This window comes from Bombina bombina, chromosome 1 (genome assembly GCF_027579735.1).
Source record: "Bombina bombina isolate aBomBom1 chromosome 1, aBomBom1.pri, whole genome shotgun sequence".
NCBI lineage: Eukaryota > Metazoa > Chordata > Amphibia > Anura > Bombinatoridae > Bombina > Bombina bombina.
In genome coordinates, this window is record NC_069499.1 from 891,410,564 (window position 1) to 891,431,747 (window position 21,184).

General features: G+C 36.9%; 1 protein-coding gene across 2 annotated transcripts in view; it reads left to right on the forward strand.

Moving 5' to 3' along the window:
- Positions 1-16,812: 16,812 nt before the first annotated feature.
- Positions 16,813-21,184, forward strand: part of LOC128646111 (dipeptidase 2) — a 191,899-nt gene continuing 187,527 nt past the window's right edge. For both annotated transcript variants that reach the window (XM_053699562.1, XM_053699563.1), the window contains exon 1: positions 16,813-16,887. The gene's annotated coding sequence lies outside the window, so the exon portion shown is untranslated. The remainder of the gene's footprint in view (positions 16,888-21,184) is intronic.

A 21,184-nucleotide genomic window follows, 5' to 3' on the forward strand; every position in this document is an offset into this window, starting at 1 on the left:
AATCGTTCAAGCGGGACTTCAAAAACTGTAATTGGATTGTCAGTGGGTTAGTGTTAGGCTTTTTTAAGGGTTTTTTGGGTGGGTTTTTATTTTAGATTAGGGTTTGGGCAATGTAAAAGAGCTAAATGCCCTTTTAAGGGCAATGCCCATACAAATGCCCTTTTCAGTGCAATGGGTAGCTTAGTTTTTTTTTAGAAATAGGTTTTTTATTTTGGGGGGTTGGTTAGGTGGTGGGTTTTACTATTGGGGTGGTATTTGTGGGGGGTTTTACAGGTAAAATATCTATCTTTGGGGCAATGCATCACAAAAGGCTCTTTTAAGGGCCATTGGTAGTTTAATGTAGGCTAGGTTTTTTTTTTTTATTTTGGGTGGGATTTTTTATTTTGATAGGGCTATTAGACTAGGTGTAATTCTTTTTAATTTTTGATAATTTTGTTTATTTTCCGTAATTTAGTGTTTGTTATTTTTTAATTTTATGTAATTACATACTTTGTCATTTTTAGAGTAGTGTTAGGATTTTTTTAATGTGTAGTTTGGGTTTATTTAATTAGTAGTTAGTTTAATTTTAGTTTAATAATTATATTAGTTTGTTAGTTTAAACTTACGCCTAGATTTAGAGTTCTGCGTTAGCTGTCAAAACCAGCGTTAAGTGGTCCTAACGCTGGTTTTTAGCGCTCGCTGGTATTTACAGTCAGTCAGGAAAGGGTCTAACGCTCACTTTCCAGCCGCAACTTTTCCATACCGCAGATCCCCTTACGCCAATTGCGTATCCTATCTTTTCAATGGGATCTTCCTAACGCTGGTATTTAGAGTCTTGGCTGAAGTGAGCGTTAGAACTCTAACGACAAAACTCCAGCCGCAGAAAAAAGTCAGGAGTTAAGAGCTTTATGGGCTAACGCCGGTTTATAAAGCTCTTAACTACTGTGCTCTAAAGTACACTAACACCCATAAACTACCTATGTACCCCTAAACCGAGGCCCCCCACATCGCCGCCACTCTAATAAAAATTTTTAACCCCTAATCTGCCGACCGGACACCGCCGCCACCTACATTATCCCTATGTACCCCTAATCTGCTGCCCCTAACACCGCCGACACCTACATAATATTTATTAACCCCTAATCTGCCCCCCCAACCCTACCTACACTTATTAACCCCTAATCTGCCGACCAGACCTCACCGCCACTATAATAAATGTATTAACCCCTAAGCCGCCTCACTCCTGCCTCGCAAACCCTATAATAAATTTTATTAACCCCTAATCTGCCCTCACTAACATCGCCGACACCTAACTTCAAGTATTAACCCCTAATCTGCCGACCGGACCTCACCGCTACTATAATAAATGTATTAACCCCTAAAGCTAAGTCTAACCCTAACCCTAACACCCCCCTAAGTTAAATATAATTTAAATCTAACAAAATAAATTATTTCTTATTAAATAAATTAATCCTATTTAAAGCTAAATACTTACCTGTAAAATAAACCCTAATATAGCTACAATATAACGAATAATTATATTGTAGCTATTTTAGGATTTATATTTATTTTACAGGCAACTTTGTATTTATTTTAACTAGGTACAATAGCTATTAAATAGTTATTAACTATTTAATAGCTACCTAGTTAAAATAATTACAAAATTACCTGTAAAATAAATCCTAACCTAAGTTACAATTAAACCTAACACTACACAATCAATAAATTAATTAAATAAACTACCTACAATTACCTACAATTAAATCAAGCAAACTAAATTAAAAAACAAAACAAAACACTAAATTACAAAAAAAACAAACACTAAATTACAAAAAAAAAAAGATTACAAGAATTTTAAACTAATTACACCTACTCTAAACCCCCTAAAAAAATAACAAAGCCCCCCAAAATAAAAAAATGCCCTACCCTATTCTAAAATAAAAAGTTAACAGCTCTATTACCTTACCAGCCCTTAAAAGGGCTTTTTGCGGGGCATGCCCCAAAGAAATCAGCTCTTTTGCCTGAAAAAAAAAACATACAATACCCCCCCAACATTACAACCCACCACCCACATACCCCTAATCTAACCCACCCAAACCCCCCTTAAAAAACCTAACACTAAGCCCCTGAAGATCTCCCTACCTTGTATTCACCTTGTTCCGATCAGCCAATAGAATGCGAGCTGAATCTGATTGGCTGATTGGATCAGCCAATCGGATTAAACTTGAATCTGATTGGCTGATTCAATCAGCCAATCAGATTTTTCCTACCTTAATTCCGATTGGCTGATAGAATCCTATCAGCCAATCGGAATTCGAGGGACGCCATCTTGGATGACGTCATTTAAAGGAACCTTCATTCGTCGTTAGTCCGTCGGTGAGGAAGGATGGCTCTGCGTCGGCTGCTTCAAGATGGACAAGCTCCGCTCCGGATGGATGAAGACTTTGGACCCTCTGGAGGACCTCTTCTTGCCGGATAGGATGAAGACTTCGGACCCTCTGGAGGACCTCTTCTTGCCGGATTGGATGAAGACTTCGGACCCTCTTCTGGACGGATCGGTGATACCCGGCTGGGTGAATACAAGGTAGGGAGATCTTCAGGGGCTTAGTGTTAGGTTTTTTAAGGGGGGTATGGGTGGGCTAGATAAGGGGTATGTGGGTGGTGGGTTGTAATGTTGGTGGGGTATTGTATGTTTTTTTTTTCAGGCAAAAAAGCTGATTTCTTTGGGGCATGCCCCGCAAAAGGCCCTTTTAAGGGCTGGTAAGGTAATAGAGCTGTTAACTTTTTATTTTAGAATAGGGTAGGGCATTTTTTTTATTTTGGGGGGCTTTGTTATTTTTTTAGGGGGCTTAGAGTAGGTGTAATTAGTTTAAAATTCTTGTAATCTTTTTTTTATTTTTTGTAATTTAGTGTGTTTTTTTTGTTGTAATTTAGTGTTTGTTTGTTTTTGTAATTTAGTTTAGTTGATTTAATTGTAGGTAATTGTAGGTAGTTTATTTAATTAATTTATTGATAGTGTAGTGTTAGGTTTAATTGTAACTTAGGTTAGGATTTATTTTACAGGTAATTTTGTAATTATTTTAACTAGGTAGCTATTAAATAGTTAATAACTATTTAATAGCTATTGTACCTAGTTAAAATAAAAACAAAGTTGCCTGTAAAATAAATATAAATCCTAAAATAGCTACAATATAATTATTCGTTATATTGTAGCTATATTAGGGTTTATTTTACAGGTAAGTATTTAGCTTTAAATATGATTAATTTATTTAATAAGAAATAATTTATTTAGTTAGATTTAAATTATATTTAACTTAGGGGGGTGTTAGTGTTAGGGTTAGACTTAGCTTTAGGGGTTAATACATTTATTATAGTGGCGGCGAGGTCCGGTCGGAAGATTAGGGGTTAATAAGTGTAGGTAAGGTAGCAGCGACATTGGGGGGGGGCAGATTAGGGGTTAATAAATATAATATAGGTGTCGGCGACGTTGGGGGCAGCAGATTAGGGGTTCATAGGGATAATGTAGGTTGCGGCAGTGTACGGAGCGGCAGATTAGGGGTTAATAATAAAATGCAGGGGTCAGCGATAGCGGGAGCGGCAGATTAGGGGTTAATAAGTGTAAGGTTAGGGGTGTTTAGACTCGGGGTACATGTTAGGGTGTTAGGTGCAGACTTAGAAATGGTTTCCCCATAGGAAACAATGGGGCTGCGTTAGGAGCTGAACGCTGCTTTTTTGCAGGTGTTAGGTTTTTTTTCAGCTCAAACTGCTCCATTGTTTCCTATGGGGGAATCATGCACGAGCACGTTTTTTCAGCTGGCTGCTACCGTAAGCAACGCTGGTATTTAGAGTTGAAGTGGCGGAAAATTATGCTCTATGCTCCCTTTTTGGAGCCTAACGCAGCCCTTCAGAGAACTCTAAATACCAGCATTATTTAAAAGGTGCGGGGGGAAAAAAACATGCGTAGCTAACGCACCCCTTTGGCCGCAAAACTCTAAATCTATCCGTTAGTTTTTTTAATTTGACAGGTAAGTTTTAATTTAATTTAGGGGGGTTTAGGGATTACTAGTTTAAATTAGTTTATTGCGATGTGGGGGGCTTTTGGCTTAGGGGGTTAATAGTTTAATTTAGTATATTTTGTTCTGGGGGTTTGCGGTTTAGGGGTTAATAGGTTTATTATAGTGGCGGCAGTGTAGGTCTTAATAACTTTAGTATAGTGGGGGCGATGTGGGCAGACAGCAGATTAGGAGTTAATCATTTTTAAATAGTGTTTGCGATATGGGAGGGCGTCCGTTTAGGGGTTAATAAGTTTATTATAGTGGTGACGATGTTGGGAGCGGCGGAATAGGGGTTAATATTTTTTTAAAGTGGCGGCGATGTCAGGAGCGGCATATTAGGGGGTTAATAAATTTTTTATAGTTTTTGCGATGCGGGAGGGCCTCGGTTTAGGGGTTAATAGGTAGTTTATGGGTGTTAGTGTACTTTGTAACACTTTAGTTATGAGTTTTATGCTACAGCTTTATAGTGTAAAACTCATAACTACTGACTTTAGATGGCGTTACAGATCTTGTCATTTTAGGCTGTAACGCTCGCTTTTAGCCGTACCGCAAAACTCCTAATACCGGCACTATGGGAGTCCCATTGAAAAACGTCATTTTTAGGAGTGCAGGACTGACGTTGCGGTACAGGCTAAAAGGCTTGCAGTACAGCTATACCGACAAGACTTGTAATGGCGGTAGTGCTGTTTTAATGCTGAAAATACCATATTTCAGCGTTAAAAGACGAACGCACAAACTTGTAATCTAGGTGTTTTTAATAATATAGACGATGTCAACTGAACCTAAATTAATACAATTAGAAAGCTGACCAATTTAACCCAAGCAAGTCTAAGTCATTTTTAAATGTATCTAAGGTATTGGCAGTCACCACCTCTTCCACCATTTACTACAACTCGTTGCTCTCTGTCTTTTATTCATTTATTTATCCTTGAGCTAACAATTTCAACTATTTCCAGTCCCTTAATTTTATACAATAATTTCTCATGTGGCACTGTATCAAAAGCCTTTGCAAGATCAAAGTATATCACATTAACTGATTTACCTTTATTTATAGTCTTGCTTTCTTCCTCATAGAATCTAATTATATTAATTTGACATTATCTATTTCTCACAAAACCATGCTGACCTGAACTTGTTTTCACTAATATACTCTTGAATACAATCACATATAATCCCTTCCAGTATCTTCCCCACTACAATCAGGCTTACTCATCTATAGCATCCTGGATAAGCCCTACTTCTCTTTTTAACCACCTCAAAACTAATTTGTGTGGGTCAACCACTAAAATTTGACTTACAATAGGGTTTAAATATAGGTACCAAAAAAAGGCTCAAAACTGTCTCAGCACTGGGGATAGTCAACACCAGAATTGCTGTTGTTAAAAAGATAGATAATCCCTTTATTACCCATTCCCTAGTTTTGCATAACCAACAGTTATAATAATACACTTTTTACCTCTGTGATTATCTTGTATCTAAGCCTCTGCTAACTGCCCCCTTATTTCAGTTCTTTTGACAGACTTGCAATTTAGCCAATCGGTTCTCACTCCTAGGTAACTTCACGTGCATGAGCTCAATGTTATCTATATGAAACACATGAGCTAACGCCCTCTAGTGGTGAAAAACTGTTAAAATGCATTTAGATTAGAGGCTGCCTTCACGGTCTAAGAAATTAGCATATGAACCCCCTAGGTTTAGCTTTCAACTAAGAATAACAAAAGAACAAAGCAAAATTGATGATAAACGTAAATTGGAAAGCTTTTTTTAAATTACATGACCTATTTGAATCATGAAAGTTTTTTTTGGACTTGACTGTCCCTTTAACAGCTAAAGTGTTAAAAAGTGGCATCACATCAGGAATACATGATTCCTGGGGTATTATGTCTGAGAATAATGAGTCTTGGAAAAAATAACAGTACAGGTTTAGCTATGAGAGCTATTTACCACATTGGCTTGGATTTATTTCCTTTACTTTTATAACCATGTGTTTATGTGTATAATTATTTAACAATTTTTAAATATTATCATTTTATCCTCTGTGTTTGTATTTGATAATACTTTTTCCCAGTTTATGCTATTTAACAATTTCCTTAAAGTGATGGTAAACTCTCCCCTTTTTGAAAACAGATCCGGAATGTTAGTGATATTTTAGATGGAGTTTCAATCATCAGTTGTAATTACTTTTTACTATAGATTTGCAATTCTAATACCCTACGCTCCGCTGCCCACTTCAAAGTCAATTTTTCTGTGAACGGTTTGAATTGTTCTCCAATCAGCTCTCCCCCCATTAAGCAATTTTGTTGTAGCTAGAGCACTGATTGGAAAACAATTCAAAGTACCTTTAACTCACAGAAAACTTGACTTTTGAAGTTAGCCTGCGGAGCTTGGGGTATTTGAATTGCATATCTATATTAAAAAGTAAGTTATAGGCTATAACTTATAGCTCAACTTCATTACAACTCCTGAATTAAGCTCCATCTAAAATATCATTAACATTACAGATCTTATTTGATAAAGTAGAGAGATTACCATCACTTTAATTCCATTAATTTTTTTTTTTTTTTAAAGTCTTAGTTGAACCCATGTAACACTGTTTATGGAAAGTGCTAGCATTGTATACATGTGCATTCTCCGTACACAGAGTAAGTACATAATTACAAAGGACACCTTGTTTATGAGTGCTTTAGCTTTTTATATTCATATTGGCTAGTAGTTTTTTTGTTTTTGTTTTTTATTTTTTTTGTTGAGGTTCATTTCAAAGCATACAATAGTATAAGGATAAATTTGAATATCACATGAAATAAATTCAAGTATACAATGGATACAAGTAGTAAAATGGGAAAAATAAATATACACATTGAGTTGTACAATGTATATGTGAACAATGTAAAAGGAGTATGCCATCTAGAGGCCCCCCAAATGACACAATAGGCCAATCCTGGGCCTCCAGAAAGAGTTGGAGAATTTTTAAAGCTACAGGTGGTCATTTGAGACTGAGGAGATCGCTTTTGGGTCTCAGATGATAAACCTCTTTTCTTAATAATAATAACATATAGTGTAACATCACTTGCTTTTTGAAAATGATAGTATTAGAGAGAGATATCTGGAATAGTAAAACTTAAGAACCACCTAATATTTATTAAATCATTTGCAACTAATAAATGGCTGTTTGCTTCCATATGTGCGACATATTAAAAAACAGTAAAACCACAATGTAGAGTAGTAACTAACTTTGAATTAGGTAGTCTGGGGCCGGGGTCCATTGTGTCCCTCTAACTGGTGAGGATAAGGAATAAAAAATATAAACCAGGCTGCATTGACCCTTAGCAGGAACTTAAGCTAAAATTGCCATGCCCCTTCGGCGGGCAGGAACCATTCTTATTAGCATATAGTAACTATGATGTCCATATGGCAGTAGAGTATCGTACATGCTCTAGTAGTGTTTATAGAGAACACATGCAAAAGCGTTATCATTAAATGGCACCTTACATTAGGGCACAATGTGAAGACTATAGTGTACTGTATGAGATCCATAGCATTATAGGCACTATATAGAAGCACATTAACATAGCATGATATTAAGAAATGCATATCCTATTAATGCTATAGTGTAGACGGGATACTGGATATAAAGAGTCTCATTTAGAGGGTGTTGCCTAGCAGTATAGTGACTATAACATGTATAGCAATAGTAACAGGTCTACTTTCAATATGCCTATAGGGAACATATGTATAGGTATAGATAGGTGGTTCGCTCCCCTAGAACTGATATGGATGTCAGAAACTACAAATGGTTATTATAATCCTCCCTGAAAGTGTAACATATGAAGCTTGCAAAATTACAACCAGTATACAGTAGCACAGGAACACAGAACAACAATAAAATACTTATTTCACAATAATGTCAACAAGTTGAGAAACTCTCTAATTATCAGACCTTACATCTTCATTAACAGACTCTCATTTAGCACTACTGTGGTTCATGCACACACAAAAAATACTGCTCCCAACATCCACAACACACCAAAAAGGGGAGAAAGCATAATAAATAAGTGCAGGCAACAGGAATGGTAGCAGGTTAAACATGGACTCCTGAACATCCTATATTATAACTAAAAAGTTACTCAACATATGAATGTGGTCAGTCTCAAGTACTTACAGCAGTAAGTATTCTGTGCGGGCTGATAAATATCAGGGAGGTATAAGCATTTGACATAAGACATTGGAAAAAGCCTAACTCCAAAAACTGGTCAGACTTTGTGAGTTAAAAAGTCTTGCCGACATAGTTCTAAATATGGAGGAGTGACACTGCAGGAGGTAAAAGAGCGAGGTTTTCTGTAGTCCCCCTCCAAAGGCTGACTCCTTTGGTAGAAAGCATCTCAACTTCAGTTCTCTCCACTGCGAAGGCACAGTATACTTTGCTGCGTAAGATCTTGTGTTTCCGTCCGAGGTTTCTGCCGGCTTATCTACTTCTAGTTCTGATGGGGTGTGCTCCGGTGGGGAAAATCGGAGACCGGTGGAGCTGCACCCCCTCCAGAGAGGCTCTTCTCTTGGTTATTGCTCATAACCCCTACGCAAGGAGCCGGAATCATAGCTTCTCACTTCTGAGCAGTATGCTTGGTCTGCGGGGATATGTTTGATTGGCCTAATGCAGTGCTCAATAGGTCCTCCCCTCCTTCCTTAGTGTAAGGCCCATCGGCTCCAAAACAGCTTTTAATCATGGAGTGGAGCTTCCTATAGTGGTCCTCCAGTAGGGAAGGAATTGTGGCTTTTAGATTCAGCGCCATTGTTTCAGAATAGGTGGTTCTACTACTTCCTCTCTTGTGCAGTCAGTAGAACTGCTTTACCCGGGAAACTGGGGGGGAATGTTAGCCGGATTGTTGTAGGCCGCTGCATCAATCTCTTACAGCCCAGCCTAGAGCTCTAAATAGGGTTATCATCTTGATATTGGTATCGGTCAGCATGTCCAGTACTCCCTTACATTAAAGTTGATCATATAGGCATGGATGGAGTCCTGTTTTAAATATAATCAGCTGCTTATCTGTAGTATGTTTAGAGCAACTAGTTTTTGCGTCCTAACATGGACGCCCCCTCCAGTTTCTTCCTTTCATTGAGAAAGGTATATATTCCACAACTTTTTAAATGGGTTTGAATTTGAAAAGCCCATCAAATATAAAAAAAAAAGAAAAGAAAAATAAGAGCATAAGTTAGAATTTTATAGCTTTTCCACTTTCCAGTATTTGTATTGCAAATGATATGTAAGCAGGATTCACAATCTTATAGCTGAGAGATACAGTCCTTGTGGGTTATGATTGGAGCTATTTTAGAGCTATTTAGTTACTATTCTCTTTAGATTTGGAGATTATGAAAAATATACCGTTTGGGGGATTTAAAGAGATAAAGTATATCCAGTTAAATTCTAGGCATTGTTTCAATGCCATTATCTTCATGATTTGTATTCCATTAGTGTTATATTTTTATTATTATTTGGCTATTATCCTTTAATTAATTATTTTTTGTTTTCTAAATGTACTGCTTAATGAGCGCAAATGCTTTATCCTGTCACATTTGAGCAGATAAGATCATACTTTTATAGCTTTATAGCTTAGATGCAATTTACGGATGTTGTATTTGCTAGTCCCAGGGGTGATTATTATTATTATATTATTATTACTATTATATTATTATATTAATAATAACAACATAAAATAATAATAATAAATACTTTCTCTTTTTAAAGTGGCATCATATTTTTCAGTGCTGACACTAAGGACCTGATGACCTAAAGGTCTCTGGATCGGCGAGATTATGTAGGAATGCTCACCAGTACTTCTATTTCCCTGGTAGTATGATGATCTAAAGCCCCTTTTACCTCTGAAAACAGGGTGTCTCACTAAGGGGTGTATACTGCATTTCCGTATGGGAAGGAGATGCATACATTACAAAACTGCACAATGAAAATCGTAATTTAAAAATCACACAAAATGTCTTTATCATGTTTTTCTCTTCTATGTAATGTTATGCTAGGTTAAATCCTTCCCTTTACATGTACATATTTATTACAAGTTATGATATAGCTAGTAGGCGGTCCAGAAGAGTCCTATACCTGTTTTTGTTGTACCTAGTTTAAGTTCATAACGTCCTTATATAAGAGTTTGTAAATATTTGGACTATATCTGGAATCTTGATAATAGTGGGAATCTTGTTAAGTAGACATGGATGTCCGAAGTCTTAAGCTCCCAATTTGCTGACAAAGTCCCCCCCCCCATACACTTACTATATTAGACACGGGTAAGACATCCTCATAATATATCTCCGAGTGTCTCCTACTAATGTGTGACTTTTATATACATATGTGAGATAGCTATATTTCTCTGTTACCTTTAAAATTGTTACTAATGTGCAAAAGTGAGCCCTACCTCATATTCAGAGTCCTCTTCACTATTGACAAACCCATTTAGTTCCATGTCTAACATTTAAAAGGATAGTAAACACCAAAAGTGTTATTGTTTAAAAAGATAGATTATCCCTTTATTTACCAACACTGTTACAGAAATATAGTTGTTACCTCTGTAATTACCTTGTATCTAAGCTTCTGCTGACTGCCTCCTTATCTGAGTTCTTTTAACTGACATACTGTACATTTTAGGCAATTAGTGCTGACTCTTAAATAACTTCACGTGCGTGAGCACAGTGTTATCTATATGAAACACATGAACTAACGCCCTCTAGTTGTGAAAAACTATAAAATGCATTTAAATGAGAGGCAGCCTTCAAGGGCTTAGAAATTACCATATGAGACTACCTAGGTTTAGCTTTCAACTAAGAATAACAAGAGAACAAAGCAATTTGATGATAAAAGTAAATTAGAAAGTTGTTTAAAATGACATGCCCTATATGAATCATGAAAGTTTAATTTGAACTTTTCTATCCCTTTAAGGTCGATTTTCTACTCCTCCTACTTGGCTACTAACTCTCGGGTAGATTACGAGTTTTGTCGGTAAAGCTGTGCGGTGCTAACGAGCAGTTTCTGCTCACCGCTCACCTACAAACAACGCTGGTATTACAGGTTTTTACAAACCCGGCGTTAGCCGCAGAAATGTGAGCAGAGCGCAAAATTTTGCTCCACATCTCACTGTTATACCAGCGCTGCTTACGGTAGCGGTGAGCTGGCTAAACGTGCTTGTGCACAATTTCCCCATAGGAATTAACGGGGAAAGCCGGCTGAAAAAAAACCTAACACCTGCAAAAAAGCAGCGTTCAGCTCCTAACGCAGCCCCATTGATTCCTATGGGGAAATACATTTTATGTTTACACCTAGCACTCTAACATGAACCCCGAGTCTAAACACCCCTAATCTTACACTTATTAACCCCTAATCTGCTGCCCCCGACATCGCCGACACCTACATTATATTATTAACCCCTAATCTGCCGCTCCGGACACCGCTGCCACCTACATTATATTTATGAACCCCTAATCTGCTGCCCCTAACATCGCCGACATCTACATTTTATTTATTAACCCCTACTCTGCCACCCCCAATGTCGCCGCAACCTACCTACACTTATTAACCCCTAATCTGCCGCCCCCAATGTTGCCGCCACTATAATAAAGTTATTAACCCCTAAACCTAAGTCTAACCCTAACCCTAACACCCCCTAACTTAAATATAATTTAAATAAATCTAAATAAAATAACTACAATTAAATAAATTATTCCTATTTAAAACTAAATACTTACCTCTAAAATAAACCCTGTGATAGCTACAATATAACTAATAATTACATTGTAGCTACCTTAGGGTTTATTTTTATTTTACAGGCAACTTTGTATTTATTTTAACTAGGTACAATAGTTATTAAATAGTTATTAACTATTTAATAACTACCTAGTTAAAATAAAAACAAAAATACCTGTAAAATAAAACCTAACTTAAGTTACAATTACACCTAACACTACACTATAAATAAATTAATTACCTAAATTAAATTAATTACAATAAAATAAAATAAACTAAAGTACGAAACCCCCCCCCACTAAATTACAGAAAATAATAAAATAATTACAAGTTTTTAAACTAATTACACCTAATCTAATCCCCCTTATAAAATACTAATAAAATAATAAAATAAAATACTGCTATATCTCTCAGATATTAAAACTAGTATTCCTAAACTATTAGATATCACTACCCGATTTGGGTCCTTTTCGGGCTACAAGATCAACGAAGCAAAATCAGAATTGTTATGGCTCAGACAAAATAATTACTCCCCTCTTGACATCCCTTTTACTGTGTCTAGAGTTTCCCTTAAATATCTAGGAATTCTAATCCCCTCCTCGCCGGGAGAGTTGTATAATCTTAACTTCTCTCCAATTCTAATGAACATCAGGGAGAAACTAAAAAATTGGCAATCCCTGCCACTATCTCCGGTCGGATTGCCTTATTCAAAATGATCTTGCTTCCTAAGCTCCTCTACGTACTGCAGAATATCCCACTAATCCTCTTAGAGAGGGATGTTCGCTGTCTCAATAGTGTACTTAGTAGATTTCTCTGGCAGGAGAAAAGACCCAGAATATCTCTAAACAAACTCTCTCTCGCAAAAGACAGTGGCGGTCTTGCACTGCCGGACATTCGATCGTATAATTATGCTTTTCTGGTCCGAGTGGTGGTCGACTGGATCTCTCACAGCAATTATGTTACAAACAAATCTCTAGAGGGAAATATTTGTAACCCCTATCTGCTGTTAGCTTTAATTCACTGTCCACCTAAAGAATTACCAGGTAAAATCAAAATACTCAAATCTTTCTCTAATCCTTTGAAGGCCTGGTGGAGAGTGGGTAATTCATTATCTTTAAATTGTAAAGTTTCTCAATATCTTCCACTACAGGGAAACCCGAAATTTCCGGTAGGAGTAAACTCTGGAACATTCAAGAAATGGCACAATCTAGGCCTGAGTAGACTGATACAACTATGGGATTCAGAGAGGAAATGTGTTAAATCCTTTGACGATCTAAAAACAGGGTTTCAAATCAACAATAAGGAATTCTTTGCATTCTTGCAAAGCAGACATCTTCTTCTTGAGCTAATGAAAGAGACAGGTTGGAACTGGAATCTGGGTAAATTGGAAAGCTGGGTTACCCTATTTAAAAACGGTATTAGGTCCATCTATCCGTGCTATCAGCTAATCAAATTAGGTAAAGGCGAAGCAGAGCTAGAGAAAATTACCTCTCTATGGAATCAGTTGTTACCACAATCCAGCATTGATATAAAAACTATTCAACTTTCAATCTGCAAAGTGGCCCAGGCCACCCCCCTCTCAGCCACTTGGCGAGAGATGCACGTTAAACTCCTCCATAATTCATATTTTACTCCTAAAAAGGGCTATAAAATTCGTAATCCTAGTTTTTATAAATGTCCAAAATGCTCGCTCCCCGCAGCGGATTTAATGCACATGATTTGGAGCTGTCCCAGAATAAGGCATCTCTGGTGGAAGCTGGAGTTCTGGCTTAATAAAACTCTTAAAATCCTCCATCTGGGTCTTACACAGCTACAGATTGTTTTTGGCCCCAGGGATCACAACCCATATGATAAACTGATACTTCTTTCCATTCTGGCAACTAGATACCTTATTTTTAAAAAATGGAAACTGAGAGCAACCCCATCTATTCCAGAGATTAAGAATTGCCTGAAAAAACAATGTCTATTAGAACAAAGGGAAACTAATTTAGACAACGATTCAGACATCAGACAATTCTTTGGCAAATGGTCAGTCTTTATCAAGTCATTACCAGATATAGAAATGAATGATCTCATATTCCCATTCAGAAATTCGGAATTGGTGCTTCTGGGCGCCTGGTAATGACTAAGTAATGGAGAGGAGCTGAGATATTCTCCTGGAATCTCCCTGAGTTTATCCTTGTGTCTTCTGTCCCTTGAAGAAGGGTGGGGGGGGGGGGAGAGGGTTCTTGTCGTCCCTCCCCTTCTTTCCCTATTCCCCCCCTCCCTCTTGTTTTCCCCCCTCCCCCTTCTTTTTTTTTTTTTTTTCTTTCCCTAATTCCTTCCTTCTTTTTAATTTAGGGTTGGGTTGTTAAAGATAAAACTCAGCAGAATTACTAATTGCTCATTGTTCTCTGATTTAAGTGTAAAATAAGTATGAATTGTTTGATTTTTGCGATTCCTATGTTATCTGCCTCTGTGAACTACTGCTGATATGAAAAAAAAAAAAAAAAAAAAAAAGAGAACGAAGCAAATTAGATAAGAGAAGTAAATGGGAAAATAGTTAATAATTGCATGTTCTTTCTGAATCATAAAGAGTTCATTTTGACTTGACTGTCCCTTTAATGCCAGTGCTCCCCTGAAAATCTGTGTACACAGCATCAACTCATACTTCAAGCAGCTCAATGAATAGAAGATTGTTTGGAATGAAATAGATCTGCACAACGACCTTAGTGTGAGGAGGGAGGGGCAAGCATTAAAATGAAATATAATGATGTTATTGTTTTAGTTAAATAAAACTATTGAAATTGTTAACAATGAAGGTAATAGTTATGTTTCTTTAATTAAATAAAACTAATTAAATTGTTATTATTAAAGGGACATTAAACACTCTGAATTAGTAATATAAAATTATAAATTATATGTATAAAAAATTATGCAATAGACTTTAAATATTTATTTTGTCCCCTTGTCCTGTAATTCCAATCTGAAATTGTGAGCTTTTCAGTTCCTATTAGAAATGGAAGTGCAGAACACGGTTATATTCCTCACAGCCATTGGCTGAACACGCTAGTGACCTTCCTATTTATAACTGTCCCTAATTGGCCACAGCAGAGAAGGTAACCTAAGTTACAACATGGCAGCTCCCATTGTTTTATAGATACTAAAACTTTACACTTATTTTGTCAATATTTAAACAGCTAATAGAATTTTAAAAAATACATCTACATGTTATTCTGACTAATCTTTCCTTTGAATGCATAATTCTATTGAGCATTTATTTAGTGTTTAATGTCCCTTTAAGGCAATCATTATGTTTCTCCTTCCAATAAAGTAGAGCTGAAAAGTTGATCAAATATGAATTATTAACCTATTAAAATGGAGAAAATGAAAACCATGCTTTAAATCAGTCTTACTAACTAGTGATTTAAATTATGTTTTAAATCATGATTTAACTCAGTTTGATGTAAATAAAATCCACCCTGATAAAAAATTAGCTTAGTTCTCTTTATATCTTTTTTTGAAAAGCAACAAGGTAAGCTCACGAACGTGCACGTGTCTGACGCACTATATTGCAACAATTTTGCTAGTATATCATCCATTTGCTAGAGCACTAGATGGCAGCACTATTTCCTGCCATGTAGGTATCCCTTCAACAAAGAATACCATGGAAATGAAGCAAAATTGATCATAGAAGCCAACTGGAAACTTTTTTTACAATTGTGTGCTCTGAATCACAAAATATATTTTTTGTATTTCATATCCCTTTAAAGGGACTTTACATTTATTTTGTATAGGCTGCATTTAAAACGGCTTTTTATAAATATATATATATTTTTAATAAAAGGATGTGCCTGCCAACACTTTTCATTTAGTCATTGCACAGCTTTTTGGAGCCGTCCTGATAGGCAATTAAGCCCTGGGAATCAGTTTTGCACACATAATTTATTTTTATCTTCAATATAAATTTAGTAGCTTTTAACTTTTTTCTTGCAAATATTTCCATATTTAGAAAATGCTATTTTGGGTATGATAGAGTTTGTTTAGTTTAGGTTGCTTGTTCTATATTTACTCATCTATAAACACCAACTCCAGTATTTATTCACCCGTATTTTAAACCCCTGAACACTGAATTCTATGTATTTTTTTTAACAATGCCATTTCCAGCTATATTTTACTAACAGCCATGTGCTATTTCACATTTCAGTACATCATTTTGCAACTCTCCTTCAAGTTCACATCATCGTTCTAACACTGCTGCTATCGAGCGATAATTCGGCCGGTCACGTGATGTAACTAATAGCTGATGTAAATACAGAGTCAGCTTACCTAATAAATACAAGTAGCTACAGCCTCAAATAAAGTTTGTTTTGTTTTTAAAAAAAGGAAAGACCCCCCCCCCCCCCCCAAGAAAATGCATAACTCCCTCCCAGCTGTTACATATATACGACAAAAGCTGTTGAATCAGCAATCCCCAAATAATGTTGCTCAATACGTTTCAAAACGTTTTGGTCCAGCAGAGAAAAAAAAACAGCAGCTGTTGTTATACAGTAGAGGCCATTGTATCATTTTGTATGCAAAGCAAGGATTATGCAGTAGAAAAACTGTCGTAAATTAGTATTTGTATGAAAATAAGTGTATAAGGTTGACAGTAATAATGTTAGAGTGAAAAGTGAAATGAGTGACCCGTGGGGGGCGAGGGAGGGAAGAGAGCTATTTGCTCTTTGTAATGTGGTGTGTGTATGTGTAATAGGTAATTTCTATTACTACACATCCTAGCAACAACCTCATTCTGAAGCCTCTTTGGAAAGTGCAGCAGCAAAACGTTTATATCTATCTCTTTCTATATCTATCAATCGAATCTATCTAGTTTACATTTTTCTTTAGGGCTCCATGAGTCTACAAGAGAGAGATAAGATGAAAATCGGATAGAACACAGGCACCAGCATCTGTTATGTTTAGCCTGTGCTGCTGAATGTGTTTGGAAGGAGGTGACTATGTGAAACCACCCTATGATTACATCCTCCAAGCCAGTGGGAGGATATATCTCAGCGTGTTCTTTTCTGTAATAAAATTGACTATATACGGAAACCTATAACTTTCAACACTGTCAGACTACACAAACTGCAAACAGTAAGTTTTCTATTTGTTGCTTCAGTTCAGCATTTTTTTTTACATGCTTCAATTAGTTATTTATATAGATGCCGATCTATCACTAATAGCATCTGATGTTTTGAGAGAGAATTATTTTGTTATAATAGGTGTATTCGACTGTGTAAAAAAGCAACTTATGTTAAAATAAGGCTGATGATCCAGAAACTGTATTAATTCATTCGGTCCTAGAAGGTTCTGTAAAAGGGAGCTAAGAGGTTAAAATTGATTGTTTATATTAACCTTTTGCAGGAGATGAGGGGGGGGGGAATCAGACTTTGATGATGACTGCAATATATATTAGAATTGGAAACTGAAATAAATTCAGCCATATTTTAATTCAAGTAGTTCATGTCCATACCACTCTAAATTTTGATGCCACAATAGAAAGTGTTTATTAGCAATAGGACTCCAGCATTTAATATACATTAAACTCATAGCATATATCCAAAGTGAAGCAAAATAAATGTTTTAAAATAATTTAAAATTGTCAGCACAGCTTAAAAGGTTTTGCAAATTGCAAGCAGTTCAGGTATACACCTCTAGAAAAAGTCTGCTGGAATCCAGGTTCTTAGTCTCCTTTGCTGTGTCAAATTAAGGCTGTGACACACTGTAAGTGATGCGGTGCGAGGCGAATTGCACCGCGTCGCATCGCTTCTGAAGATCAAATATTTCATCTCTGAGCGCTCAGCTATGCGACCTGATGCAGCAGAGTGCTCAGAGATGAAAAGGCAAGACACACTGAACACGCATATCCGCATCTACACGCTGCGCGCCGCTCCGCTTGCAGTGTATCACAGCCTTTAGAGCCAGATGTAAATGCTCTGATCTAACTAATCACTGTGTAGAATGTGACAGGCTCATGCAAATCTCACCGTAGATAAAGATGATGGAGTCAATCCAGACTCTGTGAGGCAGTATAGCAAGCACACATTTCAGTGATGTTTATTGTTATAATAATAATTATTTTTTTTCTTTAAAGGGACATTTAACACTAAATGCATTTTATAAGCATAGTATTGAGGTTATTCCCAGCCTCCCTCTATTCATTGGTTCCACCATGTTGAAATATAGCTTTCACATCATTCCAGTGCAGTAACTCTCCTTCAGATACCTGCAGTGTAACCTAGGTTCCAAAATGGTGGCACCCATAATTAGAGCGTGGTCTATGAAATGTATTTAGTGTTTAATGTCCCTTTAATTCAACATTTTACAAGGCATTTAAATGGGTGTAATGTCAATTTAATAGTACTATCACAATTACCCCCATGACACCCACAGTTTTTCTTTCATAATTCAGATGGAGCATACAATTTTAAACTCCTTTCCATTTTACTTCCAATTGTGTGTAGCCAATTGCAATGGAGCAGGGCTTGTCAGTCATCCCAGACAAAGAAGTCTGGCCTGTCTGACGTTCACAACCTCATGTTAACCCCTTAAGGACTGGGAATTTCAGACAAAAACTTGCCCAAAAGACCAGAGAATTTTCATCATTTTTGCCATCACGCCATATAAACAGAAATAGTGCCATGGTTTTGTTTTTTATTTACCTATCAAAACTATATATTTATTTTTTGTCGACAACCTAAGGTATTAATCTAAACCCATTTTGGTATATTTTATGCAATTGTTTTGCTGCCAAATGCGGTCATATTATATATATTTTTTTACTTTTTCACAAACTGTGGGGTTCTCACTGAATCTATTTACATACCATGCATGCATTCATAACACAAATGGATGTAAAAACTTCTCTGGGATCCCATTTTTATAGAATAAGAATGCTTTTTCATTGCTTTTTGGTAATTAGAATGCCGCTAATTGCAGCTGCGCACCGCACTTCTAAAATTCCAGCAGTGAAGGGGTTAATGCGGTGGGTATTGTGGTTATATTGTACATGTATATGTTTTATTTATATGTATTTTATTTTGTAATGCTATAATATGTATTTTAAGTTGTGTCATATTTTTTAAAATGGTGTATTTTGCTTTTGGTGTGTTTTTATTTCTTTAGGAAGAATATTTTGTGTTTGTGATATTAATATTTCATAAAAGACAATAGCTGCGACTTTCTAGTTTTATTTATTTATTGCTGATATAAGTTCTCACTGTTTTGAACGCATTTTTAATATAGAACACGTTTGTTACAGTGCAGTCGTGGTATTAGTATAACACGTTCAGAACAGTGAGAACTTATATCAGCAATAAATAAATAAAAGTCGCAAGCTATTGTCTTACATGAAATATTAATATCACAACCACACTAAATCTTCTTCCTAAAAAAAAACACGCCAAAAGCAAAATACACGATTTTTAAAAACATAGCAAAAACACATATTATTGCATTATATTGGCGCTCTACAAATAACCGATAATAATAATAATAATAATAATAATAATAATAAAATGCATATGAATAAAACATTGTATCTACATGTATAATATCCCCACAGCTCTTATAGATTTAACCCCTTAACGACTGAGGACGTGCAGGGTACGTCCTCAGAAAAAAGGCAGTTAATGCCTGAGAACGTACCCTGCACGTCCTCAGTGTGGAAAGCAGCTGGAAGCGATCCTGCTCGCTTCCAGCTGCTTTCCGGTTATTGCAGTGATGCCTCGATATGGAGGCATCCTGCAATAACGTTTGTAAGCCATCCGGTGCAGAGAGAGCCACTCTGTGGCCCTCTCTGCACCGGAGATCGGTGGCTACCGGCGTTGGTGGGTGGGAGCCGGACCGGGAGGCGGGTGGCGGCCATCGATGGCCATGTGGATCTGAAGGGGGGCGGGATCGTGGGCGGGGGTGGCTGGGGGCGCGCACGGGCGCGCGCGCGCGTGCACGGGAGGGTGGGGGCGGGCGCGTGCACGGGGAGGGAGCGGGTGGGAACCGCTACACTGCAGAAAATGGGGAAATAAAAAATATATTCAAAATAAAATATATACAATGAGCAAGGTGGTGGGGGTTTGTTTGTGGGGGGTGGGGGGTTGGGGGAAGCTACACTACAGAAAAAAACAAAAAAAAACCAAAAAAAAGCACTTTTTATTGTAAACTGGGTACTGGCAGACAGCTGCCAGTACCCAAGATGGCCCCCAATAAGGCAGAGGGGAGGGTTAGAGAGCGGTTTTGGGGGGGATCAGGGAGGTTGGGGGCTAAGGGGGGGATCCTACACAGTAGCATATGTAAATATGCTAAAAAAAAAATTCATTTTTTTTTAAAAACTCTTTTATTTTAGTACTGGCAGACTTTCTGCCAGTACTTAAGATGGCGGGGACAATTGTGGGGTGGGGGAGGGAAGGGAGCTGTTTGGGAGGGATCAGGGGGTGGGATGTGTCAGATGGGAGGCTGATCTCTACACTAAAGCTAAAATTAACCCTGCAAGCTCACTACAAACTCCCTAATTAACCCTTTCACTGCTAGCCATAATACACGTGTGAGGCGCAACAGGATTTAGTGGCCTTCTAATTACCAGAAAGCAACGCCAAAGTCATATATGTCTGCTATTTCTGAACAAAGGGGATCCCAGACAAGCATTTACAACCATTTGTGCCATAATTGCACAAGCTGTTTGTAAATGATTTCAGTGAGAAACCTAAAATTGTGAAAAATTTTACGTTTTTTTTAATTTGATCGCATTTGGCGGTGAAATGGTGGCATGAAATATACCAAAATGTGCCTAGATCAATACTTGGGGTTGTCTACTACACTACACTAAAGCTAAAATTAACCCTACAAGCTCCCTAAAAGCTCCCTAATTAACCCCTTAACTGCTGGGCATGATACACTTGTGGTGCGCAGTGGCATTTAGCGGCCTTCTAATTACCAAAAAGCAACGCCAAAGCCATATATGTGTGCTATTTCTGAACAAAGGGGATCCCAGAGAAGAATTTACAACCATTTATGCCATAATTGCACAAGCTGTTTGTAAATGATTTCAGTGAGAAACCTAAAGTTTGTGAAAAAATTCGTGAAAAAGTGAACAATTTTTTGTATTTGATCGCATTTGGCGGTGAAATGGTGGTATGAAATATACCAAAATTGGCCTAGATCAATACTTTGGGATGTCTACTAAAAAAAAATATATACATGTCAAGGGATATTCAGGGATTCCTGAAAGATATCAGTGTTCTAATGTAACTAGCGCTAATTTTGGAAAAAAATGGTTTGGAAATAGCAAAGTGCTACTTGTATTTATGGCCCTATAACTTGCAAAAAAAGCAAAGAACATGTAAACATTGGGTATTTCTAAACTCAGGACAAAATTTAGAAACTATTTAGCATGGGT